The 20,510-nt window shown below is 43.8% G+C and overlaps 1 long non-coding RNA gene across 2 annotated transcripts in view; it reads left to right on the forward strand.

The window, feature by feature from the left end:
* Positions 1 to 792: 792 nt before the first annotated feature.
* Positions 793 to 20,510, forward strand: part of LOC137378461 (uncharacterized) — a 74,211-nt gene continuing 54,493 nt past the window's right edge. Inside the window, exon 1 of one of the 2 annotated variants that reach the window (XR_010976612.1) lies at positions 793 to 868. This is a non-coding gene — a long non-coding RNA (uncharacterized lncRNA). Of the gene's footprint in view, positions 869 to 898; positions 955 to 20,510 lie in introns of those variants that run through there. The other variant, XR_010976613.1, reaches the window with a different exon arrangement.

The raw sequence follows: 20,510 nt of genomic DNA on the forward strand, positions 1-20,510 counted from the left end.
TTTAATTTCATGCTGGTACCTCTTTAAAGTTAAAATATGTATTGTCAACAGGAACTTGATTTTAGAAATTGGTGACAAAAATTACAATTTCCACATTATTTTTTTCCAAAAATGGTGTTGCTTATTTCAGGTTAAAACATGAATGCTGCACCCCAATGGCTCAGTGACTACAGGCATTGCCCCGTAAGTACTAAACATGGGAGCCTTGAGTTACTGCGACTTCGACAGAGATCAACTGAGTCGGCACAGATCAGAAATTAAACCTGGGATCTTGTGGCCTGTGTGGCTCTGAGTCATGCTCCCTTTATTAAGTGAGCCATTGATGGATCTTAGTGTTACCACCTCAGGTTGAATATTTATTTATTTATTTATTTAGAGATACAGCACTGAAATAGGCCCTTCGGCCCACCGAGTCTGTGCCGACCAACAACCACCCATTTATACCAACCCTACAGTAATCCCAGTATGTGACCATCTGCCTGCAACTGGCCCCGCCCAGTCAAACAACCTTCTTTTCCCCGTCTCCAGTATTTTATAACTAATAAACAAAAATGTTCAGAGAAAGTGATTGTTATAAATGCCTCTTTGAGTCTCCTTCTGGGTTGCTCGCTGCAATCTCCTAGAAATTAATCTTTAATTCCTGGAGACTCCAGGGCAATCCTAAAGATTTGGCAACCCTAAGAGACACAGATTATATTTTAAAAATTTTAGCAAAGCATTAACAGGTCAGGGCAATTCCAGTAACTAAGAGCGACAGCAGCAAGCCAACTCGCTAAAATAACAGTTGACAGACATAAGAATGCAAGTTGGGCTGTACCAAGCAAGTAACCCTTGTACTGTTACACTCTTTTGACTAGATCATTGCATGGTAAGTTACTTTATAAACTGTGCTTGTGTGATTCAAAGCTGAATGTGATTGTGCCACTGCAAAATGTTAAACTGTACATTTACACTGTAAGTAAAAAAGATTGTCAATATTCATTTGTTCACTTGTTATGCAATATTTTATAATGCCGTGAATATAATGGGATGAGTTACAGGTCCAAGTTTGTATCAAATATACCATGAAACCCAGATTTTTTTTTTAAATTGCTAAATTTCTCTGACATGTTGGACAGTATTGGTGATGTCAAATACTATGATTGTGAAGATAAAAAGAATAACAATGAATATTGGAAATGGAATATTTGAAATAAAAAGGAGAAATTGTAAGATGTGCCATTGCGATTGTATGTGCCAACTTCTGGCAAGCTTCTCAAAAACTGATCAATAGCTTTTTTAAAAAGTTGGCTCAGCCCCCGAATAACTGACAACACAAAAATACTTTATATATAAGCCTGTGATATTTGAAAACCAGTAATTTTATTGAAAGTGGAGTGGGAAATGGGCTTGTAACTTAAGCTGTAGGTGCTCCTAATGTTCCTTTACTCAGATTGGAGAAAATAAACCATGTTGTTACGACCAAGTGAGGAAGGGGTCTCAGGCTCCCCTCTCGCCCCTTCTCTGGTTTGGCCGTAACAGGGTTTATCTTTTTAAACTCCGTGATTGTAGCTTACCACCTCAGTGAGAACTTGTTCACTGCACTCTAATTGCAATTACAAATGAACCAATCAGACAGGTTTTCTTGAATTTAGACAAGAAAGATGTAAGTTTATTAGCCTTATCACTCTAACCTGGTTAAAATTACTAAAATACACGAAGCATCCATGGTCACAGGCATATGAGAGGCACACACACCAAATAGATACTGAGGGGAAGAAAGAGTTAGGGGAGGTTGAAGTAGAATTTGTAATAAATGGAATACAGATACGATTCTTAATGTCCTTGGTATAATGTCCTCAATTGAAGTTCAGGTCTTGGAGTCCTTGCTGGAGCCACGTGCACAATTCCAGGCTTGCTTCTCTGGTACCAGAAGGCCAAAGAGAGGCTTTGTCTGTTGTATTGAAGCATAAAAGCTGCCACTGTGGTTTTCCTGGGACTTTGCTGGAGAGGGAGACAGAGAAAGGTGTCTTCCTCTTGAGGTTCAGAATTGCAGTTTGTTTCCTTTCTGTGAGGTACAATTCAAAATCCCTGTCTTACCAGCAAGTAGATCATGTGACCATATCATTGTTTGAAACAGCAACTTCTTGGAGGATTGTTGGATTTCAAAGTCTTTCAGACATACTCTGTGGGGATTGGAGTTTGACTCCAACAAGTCAAAGGGTGTTGATCACCACTATTGCCAAAACCAATCTTGCTAATTGAATCAAGGAGCACCCCCATTGTCTCTCTTTCCATCTGTCTCTCAGCCAGTCCTTGTCTTCTCAGAATGCAAATGTGCAACTAAGTTTTCAGCTGTTCAGTTATGCTTTTTTAAAGCAGTTATTTGCAATGTCCAGTAAAAAATTTCAAGCAGTGTCCCATATGGCGAAATTAATATGTTATATTTGGCAGGTCACAATGTACATAAAAGTCTGGAGGAGAAACAAGTGTTGAACCCACAAAATCTATTTTCTAAGATGGCTTGTTTTCCCAGCACCAGAAGTTTTAATTTGTATGTAAAAATTAGTACACTCTGCTTATTTTAAACACTTTTTTATATTTTAATTATAGTTTTAAAAAATGGGAAAATAAATCACATCTGGGTTTTCCGTTGACTTACTAAAAGCTACACAAATGGCCCCATCTTTTCACAGAAACTGCCACCTCTAGCAGTCCCCATCACAGAGAAACTCTCACATTTTGCCACCCATTTCAGAGACACTGGGGTAGGTTTTGACTTTGTGCAATCGTGAAAAACTGGTGAAAGTGAATTGGCAGCCTGCTTTGCACCTCTCCTGATTTTTATTTCCATTGAACTTAAATGGACAAGTAGCACTCTATTGGTCTGTCTCCAGTAGCAATATACTAACCCAGATAGTGAGTGTTAGTGAAGTATTTTGCTGTTAGAGAGTATCACAATTGAGAACAAATCTATCCTCACTCAACACACACATACTGGAGGTCACTGGGTATTCATGTGGGCTGAATTTCGGACCCCGCCGATATCGGGAACAGAGGCGGATGGAGGAGACCAGGGACGGAAATTGCAAGGCCAGCCAAAAACCAACTTTCTGACCCTGTTCCTGACATCAGCCATTTTGGGGCCCGGGAAAGCCGCCTGCCCCCACAAGGTGGAAAGACAATTAGGCCCATTCAGAGTCTTGTTTAGTTTAGTTTAGAGATACAGCACTGAAACAGGCCCTTCGGCCCATCGAGTCTGTGCCGACCATCAACCACCCATTTTATACTAATCCTACGCTAATCCCATATTCCTATCACATCCCACCTGTCCCTATATTTCCCTACCACCTACCTATACTAGGGGCAATTTATAATTGCCAATTTACCTACCAACCTGCAAGTCTTTTGGCTGTGGGAGGAAACCAGAGCACCCGGAGAAAACCCACGCAGACACAGGGAGAACTTGCAAACTCCACACAGGCAGTACCCAGAATTGAACCCGGGTCGCTGGAGCTGTGAGGCTGCGGTGCTAACCACTGCGCCACTGTGCCGCCCATTGAGCAGGGATTAAGGGGGCCAACTACGATTTTCCAGACGGGGACAGATCAACTGCCTGAAGGTAGGAACCTTGTGGCAGGCTGGGGAGCCAGCAGCTCTGGAAGATCTACATACCCTCTCTGCCTGCCTGCATGATGGTACAGCCAAAGGCCACCCTGTAGAGGAGCTCTCCAGCACCCCAAGTATTGGCCTGGTTAATTTTTTGTATTTTTTAATTAATGTTTTGAAAATGTTGCTGCGAGGGCACCTTCTTGTTGAAGCGCTCTCCCAGTTACTTACCTTGTACTGCAGACAGGTGCTTCTCTGAAGCTGAAAGGTCTCTGGCCCTCTAGCTTCAAGAGCCCACCCACTGCCCTTAATTGGACAGGAAGCCTGATTCCATGACAATCAAGGGCTGACCCATGTGAAAATCTTGACTTTAATCAGTTTCCCACCAAAGGCAGGTTTGAGACCCAAAAAAATTCCTTACTCCTGTATCCTGCATCCATTCAGCCTGTGGAGTGGGAACATTATCTGCTTTTCTGCTCTTCATCCTAGGATGCAGCGGCTATTTAAAATAGGACTACTGCTCTGCTGCTACTGCAGCTGAGATCAGCTAACTTAACATGGATTGGAGCTGTTTGTGCATTTGTGCTTGTTTAGTTTGGCTCAGTGGGTGGCACTCTTATCTTTGAAATATAAGGCTCTGGATTCAAGTACCAAGACTGATGCTGCAGTGCAGTACTGAGGGAAAATTGACTGCTGTGTTTCCTGCATTGCACCAGTGACTACACTTCAAAAGTACTTCAATGTCTGTAAAGTGCTTTCAGATGTTTGGTGGTTGTGAAAAGTGTTATGTCAAGAAAACCTGCTATGCCAAAGGAGGATTTTTTTCAATTCATCGATTGGAAACCTACATTAATCTCTTAATGAAACAAAAAGCGCTGGAATCCTGCAGTAAACTTTTAAGCAAAAAAACCTGGCAGCCAAGATGGCCACTGTAATTTGCTGCACATTCCAAGGCAGCAGAGAGGAGATACATGTCTGATGAGCCTGTACCCAAAACACTGGCTTGCTCTATTGATTGAACTACCCGAGATTGCTTTCATTAGCAAGACGTTCAAAGCCATCCTGGGACATTATCATTGAAAGGGCGAAGAGGAGAGATTGAAATTCCTAAACTTGAATATCATTAGAAGGCACCAGACAATACACTGAGCCAGTCATGTGACTGTCTATCATCTCTGTAAAAGCTAAGAGTTTCCCTTGGTCAAAGCAGACAAGCCAATGACTCAAACTATGCGTACTGCCAAAAATTCTGAACCCTCTGAAAGCAACCTGCCCAAACTTACTTTGTGTTTGAAAGAGTTAAACAGCTTGCTTTTGACCAGTGGATACAGGCACTCAAAATACAGCCGATATATGAAAACCTCAGAGAGGTGATCCTTTTTGAGGAGTTCAAAAACTTGCTCCCCCTTCCTATTAAAACCCAGATAGAGGAACAAAAGGTTCCAAGAGCCAGGTAGGCCACAATCCTGGCTGATGAATTTACGCTTGTACACAAAACCTTATCCAAGGGAAAACCTTCCCTAGTCACCCCCGCCAACCTGAAAAGGATAAAAGGTGGGAGGGTAATAGGAGCCTGAACAGCTATGGGTAAGAAGGGCAAACTGTTCACACAGGGAGCTCTCCTCAGGCCAAAAAAGACAGTGCTGAGAGCAGGGGTGACACCTGAGCACCTGTAAGTTTCCATTGCAAAAAAGCAAGTCACCTTCGAGCTGACTGCTAGAAATTATGGGGAAAACTTGTAGGATTAATTAGAGCACACCAGACCAGTGCAGGAGATGGGGCTCTGATGGAAGGCACAGCAGATCAGGCTGTGGCTTTAACTGCGGCAGTCAGACCCAATATACCCACTGCTGTGAGTGTGGAAAAATTTAACAAAATCTCTGAAAGCTACCAGGATTTTATATCCCAAGAAGAAGTGACCCTATACCCCTCAATTGAGGCAAGCAAGCCCATGGTCATACTTAAGGATACAGGGGCCACCCAATCCCTTCTGCTGGGAAAAGGCATGACCTTTCCTGCAGAGAGTGCCTTGAATGCTAGAGTGTTAGTGAATGGTATCAGAGGGTGGTATATGCACATACCTTTATATCAGGTGTACTTGGAGTGAGCGTGTGGGCGTCTCGGGAGAGACCAAGGCTAAGGGAGTAAACCCTAACAGAATTTCCAGAGCGGAACCCCAAAGGCAGTCGTGTCACCTTTGGCATGTTTCCGGCAGTTCCTGCAGCCATACCGGTGCAAAACGTCGTGCTCTGCACTCCTTTGGACCCCACCAGGAAGGCCGAGAGGGGGGTTTTGACGCTTGGGCAACTCACAACCTCCATACATCCACCCAGGCATGCGCCATGGAGAGGTCACTCCATAGTTGCCTCACTGACCACCTCCAGGCGCTTACCCATTGTCTCTCGAGACAAGGAGGCCAAAGAAGAAGAAGAAGACTTGGAGTGAGACCTTGTTTCAGGACCGGTAACCATGAAGATTGTCCCTAGTCTACCAGTGGATGGGGTTGACTTGCTCCTGGGCAATGATCTGGCGGGCCAAAGCTGGTAGCTTCCCAGTGGTTTTACGGAGACTGAAAGAGGTCAGGAAGACAGAGCAGTTGCAGGAAAAGGTCCCCAGCATTGTCCCTGACTGCATGGTGACCTAGTCCAGGGCCAAACAAGCTCCAACAGAGGAGGCTGAACTGGCACTGCAGACAGATGACCCTACTATCTGGTTATCTGAAACCTTTTTTGGGAAGTTAGAGGACCCAAGGGATGGGTTAAACAGATTTCCCTTGGCCGAGGCTCAGCAAGCCAATCCAGGGTTATAAAAGCACAGATTACACAAACTGAAGTTGAGCAGAGGGAGTTCTAGAGTGCTACTATTTAAAGGATGAGGTGCTGATGAGGAAGCAGAGACCTCCTCACAGACCTGTGGATGAACAGTGGACAGTGGTTCACCAGGTTGTGGTGCCACCGAGGTACCCTAAGGAAATATTGAGAACAGCCCATGAACTTTCCATGGCTGGACATGTCGGTATCTGAAAAACCCAAGCCTGCATAAAACAGCACTTTGATTGGCCAAAACTCCACAAAGATGTGGTGGACTTCTGTAAAACCTGCCACATGTGCCAGGTTGTGGGGATGCCCAATCCTATAATTATACCCCTAATTCCTATACCGGCTCTTGGGGAACCGTTCAGCAGAGTGCTGGTGGATTGTCTGGGACCCCTGCTGAAAACAAAAGGGGGCCACCAGTACCTTCTCACCATTATGGATGTGTCTACCTGATTCCCAGAGGCCATTCCTCTAAGAACTATCTCTGCCAAAGTAGTAGTGGAGGGGCTAACCCAATTCTTTACCAGATAGGGGCTGCTTGCTGAGGTCCAGTCGGATCAGTGCATGAATTTCATGTCTAGGATCTTTCAAAAAGTCATGGGTAATCTGGGCATAACCTAGCTGAAGTCCTCAGCCTACTCACAAGAGGCTTTGGAACGGTACCACCAGACTCTAAAGACAATGATAAGGACATACTGCTAAAAGTACTCCCATGACTGGGACAAAGGGCTGGGATTTCTCTTGTTTGCCACTAGGGACTCATCCAATGAGTCCACCAGCTTTAGTCCCTTTGAATTGGTTGATGGACATGAGGTGAGAAGTCCTCTTAAACTCATCAAGGAGAGGTTTTTGGGACCCAGGGATAAGTCTTCCATGTTGGACTACACTTCCATATTCCAGAAGCAGCTCACAAAAGCCTGTGCAGTGGCTCAGGAGCACATAAAAACCTCCCAGCCAGCTATGAAAAGGCAGGAAGACAAACCTGCCAAGGCCAGACCATTTCAGCCTGGAGACCATGTATTGGGACTACTCCCAATTCAGGGTGAACCCGTGAAAGCCCGGTTCAGTGGCCCATACGAGTGACAAAAATGATTAGCCAGGTAAATTATTTAGTTGACACCCCAGACCAAGGGAAAAAACAAAGGCTGTGCTGCGTTAACATGTTGAAACAGTATCACAACCGGGAAGAGGACAGATAAGCACCGGTCTGACAGACAGTCAGGAAGGAAGGGGACCAAAAGGACAGTGACGACATGTTAGAGGAGGGCCAGGAGGATTCTCAAATTGAACCCCCTACTGTCTGGTTAGCTAACCCGGAAGTGTTCGGAAAATTAGACCCGACTCTCTCCTACTTAAATGCAAGCCAAAGAGACTCCCTAAAAAGGCTGCTAGCAGCATATACAGAAATCTGTGGGGACAAGGAAAGTTCCCAAAATGGCAAGCCAAAAGTGAGGGAGATGCCTTACCTAGTTGAAGTGCTTCAAGGGAGTACAGTGAAAACTGGAAAAACACCTGAAAACAGTAATGTCCCAGCAGACATAGGAAAAAGAACCTCCCAACTGTAAAGGGAAAGGAGAAGAAAAAATGCCCTAAAGTAAAGCACACTTGTGTAACTCACTGGAAGACTAAAAGCAAGGTCAGTGTGGAGCTACCCACTGAAGAACCCAATGATCAGGTTCCAAATCCAAAGATAATCTAACCCAACAATTTCAGTTCAGAACTCAGCAAGAACAAGGGCCCGGAGGAAATCTCAGACACCTCGCAGGGGCTAATAAACAATTTATTACCCACCGTCACTATAGAGAGGAAAATTATCAAGGTGCTGGAACCTGAATAGTTAAAGCAATGTGTTAAAGCTTGTACATACAGGAGGACTCGCTACAAGCAGTAATGGAAATTTGCATACCCCAAGCTTCACCAACAACCACATTTTTATTGAGATACACATTCCCAGGGTATTAAAAATTGATGCTAGAGAAACATTAATCATATTTGACCACACATAACTCAAAAGAAATGCAATTTCTTAATGGTACCTCATCCAAAGGAAGGATGATGACAAAACTCCAAAAATTTAAACCAGAATAGCTGTGCAGACAATGCCAGCTGCAACAATTCCAAGATTACTGTGTGAACTTGAGAAGTGTTTGAAAATGAATGTGTGGTCATATTTCATTCCATGTGGTGTGGAGGTGTCAAGAAAACCTGTTGTGTCAAAGGAGGATTTTTTAATTCATCAATAGAAACTGACATTAAATTTTTAATGAAACAAACAGAGCTGGAATCCTACCTTTTAAAAACAACTGGCAGCCAAGATGGCCATCGCAATTTGCATTTGAACACCTTGCACATTCCAAAACACCAAAGGGGAGCTACATGTTTGATGAGCCTGCATCCAAAACAATGGCTTACTCTATTGATTGAACTACCTGAGATTTCTTTCCTTAGCAAGACAGTCAAAGTCATCCTGGGACATTAACATCGAAAGGGCAAAGGGGAGAGATTGAAATTCTTAAATTTGAATCTTATTAGAAGTCACCAGAGAATGCATTGAGATAGTCATGTGACCATCTGTCCATCCCTGAAAGCTGAGAGTTTCCCTTGGACAAAGCAGACAAGCCAGTGACTCAAACTGTGCAGAAGCCAGAAGAGCTGTCTTTCTCTCTCTCTCTCTCCTGAAGGTCTGGTGGGTTGTGTGAATCCTAGCTGCCAGTTGCTAGATCTAAGACTAAGACGCCAGGGGAAGAAAGCCACCTACTATTCTGCCTCCAAGAAAACCCTGAACCAGGTGGGCCAGCCACAAAGTGCACTTCTACCAGCCAAAGACTTCAGGAACATAACTTTAGCCAGAAGACAACAGAATCTCCCAACCCCACAGATGGTGTATTCATTTTTATTTGTTTTGGACACTAATTCAACCACAAATCTACTCCTAATCACTCTGTAATCTATTTGTATGTGTGATTCTCGTGTGAGTGTGTGCGTGAATATGTAGCATATTATTTTATTTAGATCAGGTTTAGATTGATTAGTATAATAAACTCACCTTTTTCTTTTGATTCTTTTGATTCTTTTGCAATCATAACAAAGGATAAAACGTAAAATACTCACTGAAGTTGTAAGCACATCCATGGTTTAAAAAAGGAATAAACCCTGTTGCGGTCAAATACGAGGAAGGATAAGAGGGGAGCTTGTGACCCCTTGTCGCCTGGTCATAACAGCTATATAAATGCACGTCTTATTTTTATTTTACACTGAGTCAGGATATTGTGCTGTTAAGCTCCACTCTAGAGATTTGAGCACACAGTCTAGCTGACACCTTAGCACAGTACTAAAGGAATGTTGCATTGTTGGAGGTGCTGTCTTACAGATGAAAAAAAGCCTTGCATTCTCTTTTGCCTTTCACAAACGCACAATGTCCCAAAGCGTTTTACAGCCAATTAAGTGCATTTGAAGTGTAGTCACTGTTGTAAGGTAGGAAAGGCAGCACCCAATTTGAAGACAGCAAGCTCCCACAAACAGCAATGTGGTAACGCCCAGATAAACTGTTTTTGTGATGTTGATTGAGGGATAAATATTGGCCAGAACTCTGGGAATAACTACCCTGATCTACTTCGAAATGGTGCTGGGGAATCTTTTATGCCCACCTGAGATGGCAGATGGGGCCTCAATTTAATGTCTCATCTGAATGACGGCACCTCTCAGCACTCCCTCAGTATTGCACTGCAATGACAGCCTTGAGACATTAAACTGTGATGAATGTAAATTATTATTTGATGAAGAGCAGAGAAGTTTCCCTGGTGTCCTGACCAATACTTATTCCTCAATTAACTCCATCAAAAACAGATTAATTGGTTATTTGTCTCATTGCTGTATTTGGGACTTGGCTGTGCACAAAGTGGGTGCCAGATTTTCCTATAAAACAGCAGTGACTACACTTACAGAAATAATTAATCATTTTTAATTAATCATTTGCTGTATAGCACTTTGGAACATCCTGAGGTCAAGAAAGCTGCAAGTTCTTTTGTTTCAGTACTAAATGCAGCTTCCCTTATCCCAGTAGCAGATTCAGGGACCCAGTATTTTTATGAGTCCACAATTCTGTCTGAGATAAGAAAGTTGGATTCTACAGTGTAGATACTGCGGTCTCTGCTTATGCTGTCTAGCAATCTGAACTAAAATGCCCTGGGGGTCTAATCTGGGGCCTTCCTGGTGCATACAGATTACCATAACCCAAGGAGGCATTTACTCACTTGACTAAGCCATTAAAGGCTCTACTGATTTTTAGACATGTCCTTCTTCCATGGTTTTTCCACTAATTTTTTTTCTCTTTTCTCCTCTCCCTTCCACGAGGCATTGACTCGTTGCTTAGGTACAGTTCAACAGGCAGCCGACTCTAGTCACTCATGCAAGTTTCTGTTGTTCATCTGCAAACCTAGGTACTAGGTATCAGTAAACTCTTACAGGAGGATCATAGCCAAGCTTTATCTATTCCTCACCTGACATTGACACATTCAATTGCAACATTGGCCATTGATTAATGATTACGAGTGGGAACTCTGACGAATTTCCCTCTCTCTAATCTGGGATTATGAAGACCTTACTCTGCCTGGTTCAGATCACCAAACAAACACCAAGGTTTGAACTTGGGAACTTCCTGGCCTGTATGGCTGAGCTATGTGGTGCATTAACTAACTGAGTTATAGGAGGGCCTCTTAAATTTTTTAATGAATAATAATAGCTGATATGCTAATTGACAGAAACCGTTTGGGAATGGATGGAAATTGAACTGACCGATGTGAAGCTGCAACTTCAGATGTAATGTCAAATTAATTTGGTTTCTCCCCATTGGTTTGATCAGTTCTGATACACTGTCAGACTCACTAACTCTTGCAATCTTAGTCCACTCAAGCCCTTAGCATTCAAACATTTTTTAAAATTCTACATCTTTGTGTTCATAAGAATCCCTCTTGGGTGGTGTGGGAAACTGATGCTTTAATATACTGTTCTGTAGTGTGATTAGATAGAATTTCCCATGTGGTAAGTTCCTGATCTTGCTTGTGTTTTCGGGTGTAGCTTTTATAGAGGAAGGTTGGATGCCTATCCAGAGGCGAGGGAGACATAATTCAAACTCCTCCAGGTTGTCTGAGGGCCCTCCTTCCACCCTGGGATTGCTCCCTGACCAGCCCTGACAATGGCTTAGTGTAGGAGCCAGATGATTTTCCACCATTCTTACAGGCACCAGGGTATCTATTTGGTGCCCAATGGATGGCATTTAAATAAGGTCTGAAAATAAATTGGACTTGGGCCTCAGATTGGCACATCACAAACCAGATTTCTGAGCAAGAGTATAAAATGGCAATTTCAAAATGGCATTTTCAAAATGGACGCAAATTAGCAGTATTAGAATTTGAGACCGAAATAAATCTCTTGGGTAGATTCTGCCCTGTTTTTGAGTGTAAAGTCCAGCTTTGATGGGGCTGTTTGGAAATTTCTAAGATATAAAGAAAAATTAAATGACTGATTTCCTTGATTGCTTCCAACAAGGAGCAATAGTTTAAATGGCAGAAAACCCGGGACTGTATGTCTGTGATGTCCCAAGCTGCATTCCCTATGAGAACCATACTCCCTGGGACTGTCTGATTGGGGAATCAGCCATCTGTTTCCTTTTCCATTTTACTTCTATGTTTTATGATGTGGAGACATCAGTTATGAAAGAATTTTTATCAGTACCAAAGAACTCCAACCCCAATCATCCAATCCCCTGCCCTCATTTTATTTTTGACTCGTCAAAAATATTTAAAACCCTGTCGAAAGAATGACAAATGTTATATTAGTTTTATTGAATGATCTAACATGGACTGTTTAAGGATTTCTTTCCATATTGATAAAGAAAGTTGAAAGGCCAAAGTCCACAGTGCAGGATATCGCAAAGGTTGAACAGAATAAAAGACATTCTGAAGTGCTTTACTAATGGATTATTATTTAGTACAATCGCTGTTAAAATGCAAACATGGCAAACAATTTTGTAGATAGCAAAGTCCCAAACACACCAAATGAATGAATGATTGCTTAAGCTGGTTTTTTGATGGTGTTGGTTAAGGAATGAGTGTTAGCCAGGACATCAAGAGAACTGATTACTTTTCCTTGAATAGTGCAATGGGATATTTTACAACCATCTGAATAAGCAGACAATGCCTCTGTTTATCATCTCATCTGAAACATGGGAAGCACCATCTTGATGTAAACCCTTTTTGTTTGAGGAGGGAGAGGAGTAATTTTTGCCACAGAGATGCCACATGTTAGGAATGCCATGACGCAGTTTGATTTGTGTTTCTTAACATACCACTTTTTCTTGAACTTGGTATATTTTTAATATAGTGGTGTGGTTAAAAGTATTTGAATGTATTGTCTGAATGCAGGATCTGAGGTCAAAGATGCTAATACTTTTGGTATAAACCTTTCATAGGTGACAAATTGGATAGCAGATAGCAAGACCTTATACCCTTTAGTTGAGGGGTCCATAACCAGGGGGCATAGATTTAGAGGAAGAGGTAGGAAGTTTCGAGGGGATTCAAGAGAAATTTTTCTCCCCCAGAGGGTGGTAGGGATCTGGAACTCACTGCCTGGATTAATTGCATTAATTGCATTAACTGCATTAATTGCCCACTTGAGGGCCTCAATTAGTGGCGGGCCGTTCACAGGCCTCACCACCCTGGACTTAATTTGTGTGGAGGTAGGAAGGTGGCAGGTTCTCCCCCACCACCAACCTGCCCAATTGTATGCTTTCCCCACCTCCAAACCCGACGCATAAAATTCCCTCTTATCATTCTATGGTTTCTATGATTCTATGACAATGCCAAAATAATTGTGCAACATACAAAAGTGATGATTGCTATCATGTTAATGATAATTGTAAACAGAAACGAATCTAAAAGTATAACAACATGCATGTATATGAAAAATAGAGAAAAATGTCCCAGTGGTGTAATCGAACAGGAATTATGCCAAGCCAAAGAAAGAGATATTTGTGAGGCAACTACAAACTTGATCGAACAAATAGGTTTTACAAAGGATTTTAAAGGAGCATTACGAGGTGCAAAGGTGAAAAGGTTTAGGAAGGGAATTCCAATGTGTGGGAGATAAATGGCTGAAGCCATTGCTCCAGATGCCCAGGCTAGAATCAGATAGTTAAGAGGGCAACCAAGTGAAAGCAATGAGCTGGAAACATAATGAGCTGGAAAACAGAGGTAAGGCTTTGGAGGAGGATGGTGTGGCCAACTATGTCAAAGAGTACCGAGATATCAATGAGGGATAATGCATCAGTGTCATTCCAAGATATCTGCGCTCTTCCAATTGTAGCCTCCTGCACGTCCCCGATTTGACTCACTCCACTTTTGGCAGCCATGCCTTCAGCTGCCTAGGCCCTAAGATCTGGAATTCCCTCCCTAAACTTCTCCACCTCTTCATCTCCCCCTCTCCTTTAAGATCCTCCTTAAAACACATTACTTTGACCAAGCTATTGGTCATCTGTCCTAATATCTTTTTATGTGGCTTAGTGTCAAATGTGTTTGATAGCACTCATTAGATTAGATTAGAGATACAGCACTGAAACAGGCCCTTCGGCCCACCGAGTCTGTGCCGAACATCAACCACCCATTTATACTAAGTGTGGCTTTCGTGCAGAGAGATCGACTATTGACATGCTGTTCTCCCTTCATCAGATACAGGAGAAATGCCGTGAACAACAGATGCCCCTCTACATTGCTTTCATTGATCTCACCAAAGCCTTTGACCTCGTCAGCAGACGTGGTCTCTTCAGACTACTAGAAAAGATCGGATGTCCACCAAAGCTACTAAGTATCATCACCTCATTCCATGACAATATGAAAGGCACAATTCAACATGGTGGCTCCTCATCAGAGCCCTTTCCTATCCTGAGTGGTGTGAAACAGGGCTGTGTTCTCGCACCCACACTTTTTGGGATTTTCTTCTCCCTGCTGCTTTCACATGCGTTCAAATCCTCTGAAGAAGGAATTTTCCTCCACACAAGATCAGGGGGCAGGTTGTTCAACCTTGCCCGTCTAAGAGCGAAGTCCAAAGTACGGAAAGTCCTCATCAGAGAACTCCTCTTTGCTGACGATGCTGCTTTAACATCTCACACTGAAGAATGCCTGCAGAGTCTCATCGACAGGTTTGCGTCTGCCTGCAATGAATTTGGCCTAACCATCAGCCTCAAGAAAACGAACATCATGGGGCAGGATGTCAGAAATGCTCCATCCATCAATATTGGCGACCACGCTCTGGAAGTGGTTCAAGAGTTCACCTACCTAGGCTCAACTATCACCAGTAACCTGTCTCTAGATGCAGAAATCAACAAGCGCATGGGTAAGGCTTCCACTGCTATGTCCAGACTGGCCAAGAGAGTGTGGGAAAATGGCGCACTGACACGGAACACAAAAGTCCGAGTGTATCAGGCCTGTGTCCTCAGTACCTTGCTCTACGGCAGCGAGGCCTGGACAACGTATGCCAGCCAAGAGCGACGTCTCAATTCATTCCATCTTCGCTGCCTTCGGAGAATACTTGGCATCAGGTGGCAGGACTATATCTCCAACACAGAAGTCCTTGAAGCGGCCAACACCCCCAGCTTATACACACTACTGAGTCAGCGGCGCTTGAGATGGCTTGGCCATGTGAGCCGCATGGAAGATGGCAGGATCCCCAAAGACACATTGTACAGCGAGCTCGCCACTGGTATCAGACCCACCGGCCGTCCATGTCTCCGTTATAAAGACGTCTGCAAACGTGACATGAAATCGTGTGACATTGATCACAAGTCGTGGGAGTCAGTTGCCAGCATTCGCCAGAGCTGGCGGGCAGCCATAAAGACAGGGCTAAATTGTGGCGAGTCGAAGAGACTTAGTAGTTGGCAGGAAAAAAGACAGAGGCGCAAGGGGAGAGCCAACTGTGCAACAGCCCCAACAAACAAATTTCTCTGCAGCACCTGTGGAAGAGCCTGTCACTCCAGAATTGGCCTTTATAGCCACTCCAGGCGCTGCTTCACAAACCACTGACCACCTCCAGGCGCGTATCCATTGTCTCTCGAGATAAGGAGGCCCAAAAGAAGAAGAACACTAATCCCATATTCCTACCAAACATCCCCACCTGTCCCTATATTTCCCTACCACCTACCTATACTAGTGACAATTTATAATGGCCAATTTACCTATCAACCTGCAAGTCTTTTGGCTTGTGGGAGGAAACCGGAGCACCCGGAGAAAACCCACACAGACACAGGGAGAACTTGCAAACTCCACACAGGCAGTACCCGGAATTGAACCTGGGTCCCTGGAGCTGTGAGACTGCGGTGCTAACCACTGCGCCACTGTGCCGCCCTTATGTGAAGTGCCTTGTGATGTTTTACTACATTGAAGCTGTGATATAAATGAAGTTGTTTTTGTTGTTAGTGGTGTCATTTATGACTTTGGTTCAGGCTGTTTCAGTGCTGTGGCAGAGGCGGAAACCTGACTGGAGTGTTTCAAACATGAAGTTGCAGAAAAGGTGAGCAGTTTTCAGAGGTGACAGCATGGACAAGAATATTGCAGAAGGAAGGGAGATTGGAGGTGGAGTGGTAGGTACAAGGTCAGTGGGTCAAGTTTGGGTCTTTTGAGGAGGTGGATGATGATTGTGGTTTTGAAAGGAAAGCTGACAGGGCCTAATGAGAGGAAACCATAAATTTCCTGAGTCGTTGAAACTTGAGCAGCCCAGAATGACTTAGCACCCTCAGGAAAGGAGAAAGAGAAGAAAATCGGATTGAAAAGTGGAGAAGACTAGAAATATTTCCTAATATTATCTGCATCATAACTTCTCAACAGGAAGACTCATTGGAGAATTTTTTTTTCCAAAAATATACTTTATTCATAAAAATCTGTAAAAAATGCATTACAAAACAGTGCCAATTTAACATTCCAGAAAGTGCAAAGAAATTAATTTCCTTCGATACAGGACGTGAGTTGCCTCACACCCCTTCCATTCAATTTTACATGCAATGTATATTTGCATTACACAGCAAAGCCATATTTTGCTGCATACAGCCTGAGGGGTTTTACACGGGTTGCAGCTCCTTAGTATACTATGGCAGGAGGACCTTACACAATGGTTTTTCCCATTTGAGCCTTTGCGGTGGCTGCCCCAAGCTTTAGTGCGTCCCTCAGCATGTAGTCCTGGACCTTGGAATGTGCCAGTCTGCAACACTCAGTCCTGGACAACTCTTTGTGCTGGAAGACCAGCAAGTTTCGGGCAGACCAAAGAGCATTCTTCACCAAGCTGATGGTCCTCCAGCAACAGTTGATGTTTGTCTCGGTGTGCTCATTGGAGAATTTTTTTTTCCAAAAATATACTTTATTCATAAAAATCTGTTTAAAAATACATTACAAAACAGTTCAAACAGTTCCAAGTTGACATTCCAGAAAGTGCAAAAGAAATCAGTTTTCTTCAAGACAGAACGTGAGTTGCCTCACAACCCTTCCATTCCATATTATATGCAATGTACATTAGCATTACACAGCAGAGGGGTTTTACATTGATCCAGCCTGTTGGTTCACTTTGGCAGGAGGACCTTACACAGTGGTCTTTCCCCATTGAGCCTTTGCGGCAGCTGTCCCAAGCTTTAGTGCGTCCCTCAGCACATAGTCCTGGACTTTGGAATGTGCCAGTCTGCAACACTCGGTCATGGCCAACTCTTTGCACAGGAAGACCAGCAAGTTTCGGGCAGACCAAAGTGCGTCTTTCACCGAGTTGATGGTACTCCAGCAGCAGTTGATGTTTATCTCAGTGTGCGTCCCTGGGAACAGACCGTAGAGCACAGACTTCTGTGTTACAGAGCTGCTTGGGATGAACCTCAACGAAAACCACTGCATCTCTTTCCACACCTGGCACATTCCAGAAGGAGGTGGGCAACAGTCCTGTCCCCACCACAGCCACCTCGAGGGCAGTGTGCGGAGGTGGTGAGATTCCGGGCGGGCAGGAAGGATCTGACGGGGAGGGCCTTTCTCGCCACCAGCCAAGCAACGTCTTGGTGCTTGTTGGAAAGTTCTGGTGACAAGGTATTCTGCAAAATGACTTTGGCAGTCTGCTTGGGGAACCATCCGACAGGATCCACCATCTCCTTTTCCCATAGGGCCTTGAGGACATTCCGTGTAGACCACTGCCTGATGGATGGGTGGTCAAAGGTGTTTTTCTGCACAAACTTTTCCACGAAGGATAGGTGGTATGGCACGGTCCAACTGGATGGAGCATTCCAAGACAATGTAGCCAGACTCATCCTTCGCAACACCAGGGACAGATAGAACCTCAGCACATAGTGACACTTGATGTTTACGTACTGGGTTCTACACACAGCTTGATGCAGCCACACATGAAGGCGGTCATCAGGATGAGGGCGACGTTGGGTACACTTTTTCAGCCCTTATCCAGAGGCTTGAACATCATGTCCCTCTGGACCCAGCCCATTTTGCATCTCCAGATAAAGTGGAAAACGGCTCAGGTGACCATCACGGCGCAAGAGTGGGGTATGGGCCAGACCTGCGCCACATACAGCAACAATGTGAGCGCCTTGCACTTGACGACCAGGTTGTTACCCACAATGGAGAGAGAACACTGCTCCCACATGCTTGGTTTCTGGTGTACCATGGCTACCCTCCGCTTCCAAATTTTGGCGCATGCCCCAGCCCTTCCAAGCCATATCCCCAGCACCTTCAGGTAATCTGACCTGACGGTGAAGGGGACAAAGGATCGGTCAGCCCTGTTCCCAAAGAACATGGCCTTGCTCTTGCCACAATTTACTTTGGCTCCCGAGGCCAGTTCAAACTGGTCGCAGATGTTCATCAGTTTGCGAACGGACAGTGGATCCAAGCAGAGGGCGGCAACGTCGTCCATGTACAGGGAGGCTTTGACCTGTGTGCCTCCACTGCCTGGGATTGTCACCCTTCTTGTGCCCACATCCTTCCTAATGGACTCAGCAAAGGGTTCGATACAGCAAACAAACAAGACAGGGAAGAGAGGACAGCCCTGTTGACTCCAGATTTGATCGGGAAACTTTCTGATTCCCACCCATTGATTGAGACTGCGTTACTTATGTTTGTGTAGGGCAGTTTGATCCAATTGCGGATTCCATCCCCGAACCCCATTTTGGAGAGCACGTCCGTCATGTATATGTGCGATATCCTGTCAAAAGCCTTCTCCTTAATTCTGGATGGGACAAGTTTATTGAAGATGATGGATGAGGTACATTACTGTGACATGGATCTGGCTCTCCATTATAGTGCTAGTGGAGAAGAAACAAATACTTCTGCATCATCGACTTTGAGAGCAAAGGAGCACAAATTATAGAAACCTATAAACGTCATCAATTTTTTGAAAATATACCAGTGGGAGTGTGTCTTAGAATCTCTTAGAATTCCATGAATTTAAAACATGCAGAAATAGAATTCTTTTAAATGACAAAGAACCAGAAAAAAAATCTGTTTTGCGTTGCTCCCTGATTTATTGACATTTTTTCATAAGTACAAGGGCTTGGTATGAATTATTCCAAACCTGGGGTAATAGATTACAGAGCCTCCAGCAAATAGTCCTTGTTTTTTTCTGTAGATTTATTTTGTGATAGTATTGACATTGTTTCAGACCACCTGAAACATTTCGGCAATTTTATGATAGTCATCAGGAATATTACAGAGTTTTGTCATTCATTAGCAATGTTGAAACCCCACAGGAAAACCTTAGCAGAACTTCAAAAAGTTGTTGATTTTGGATTGAGGAGGTGTGTGGGTTGGTTGGGGGAGGGGGAAACAATCCATAAAATCTTTCATGGAAGGTGATAAAAAATGTCTTCCTGTTTACTGGGTAGCCCTCACTCTGTTTTATGACAAACCTCAAAATTGCAACTCTCAGCTGCTAGTGATAGAGCCATAGAATAACACAGCACTGAAGGAGACTATTCAGCCCATTGTGCCTGTGCTGGTTCTTTGAAAGGGCTAGCAATTAATCTCATTCCCCATAGCTCTATAAGGGACTGCACAGAAGGGAACAGCAAAGAGCAGAAATGCAGTCGTTATAGAGGATTCCATAGTTAGGGGGACAGACAGGCATTTCTGTAACTGTCATCATGAGTCCCACATGGTGAGTTGCCTCCCTGGTGCCAGGGTAGAGGATATCAGAGAGGGTGCAGCATATTCTGCAGAGGAAAAGGAATGAGCCAGACTTTGTGGTACACGTTGGTAGCAATGACATAGGGAGAGCAGGTACGGGGTCCTACAGTCAGATTTTCAGGAGCTAGGGAGGAAGTTAAAAAGTAGGACCTCAAAGATAGTAATCTCTGGATTACACTGGAGATGGTGGCGTAGTGGTATTGTCACTGGATTAGTAACCCAGTGTATTCCCTGGGGATGATGGGTTTGAATCCCACCATGGCAGAAGGTGGAATTTGAATTCAATTAATTTTTAAAAAACTGGAATTAAAAAGCTAGTCTAATGATTGCCATGCGAACATTGTTGTAAAAAAAATCTGCTGTCTTTATGTGGTCTGGCCTACATGTGACTCCAGACCCACAACAATGTGGCTGACTCTTAAAATGCCCTCTGAAATGGCCCAGCAAACCACTCAGTTAGCTCACCATCACCTTCGCATGGACAATTAGGGATGGGCAATAAATGCTGGCCTGGCCAGTGATGCCCACAGCCCATGAAACAAATTTTAAAAACTCACAGTACCATGCGCTAGCGAGAGTAGAAATAGTATTATGGAATTTCCATATTTTTTTTAAAACTTGGAGCCTATACTTTTAAACTGAAGAGGCTGACCCTTGGGTTGTTTTTTTAAAAGGAGGTTCAACAAAATTTGGCCAGTAAACAAGTTTTTACTGGAAAGCAGGTGATTTCAGGTAAACGCCAGGGGGAGGGTTGACTTAAGAGCTATTTCTGAGTTGTGACAAGACAGAATTTATGATTATCATGGGACTGAACCTGGGAACTTTTTGGTTTCCCTTTGAACTGTTAAAAGCCAACTTCTTTTTGGACTAAAGGGAGTTGTTGGAGATCAGAAAAACAGCC

The sequence above is a fragment of the Heterodontus francisci genome, chromosome 16 (genome assembly GCF_036365525.1).
Source record: "Heterodontus francisci isolate sHetFra1 chromosome 16, sHetFra1.hap1, whole genome shotgun sequence".
Lineage (NCBI taxonomy): Eukaryota > Metazoa > Chordata > Chondrichthyes > Heterodontiformes > Heterodontidae > Heterodontus > Heterodontus francisci.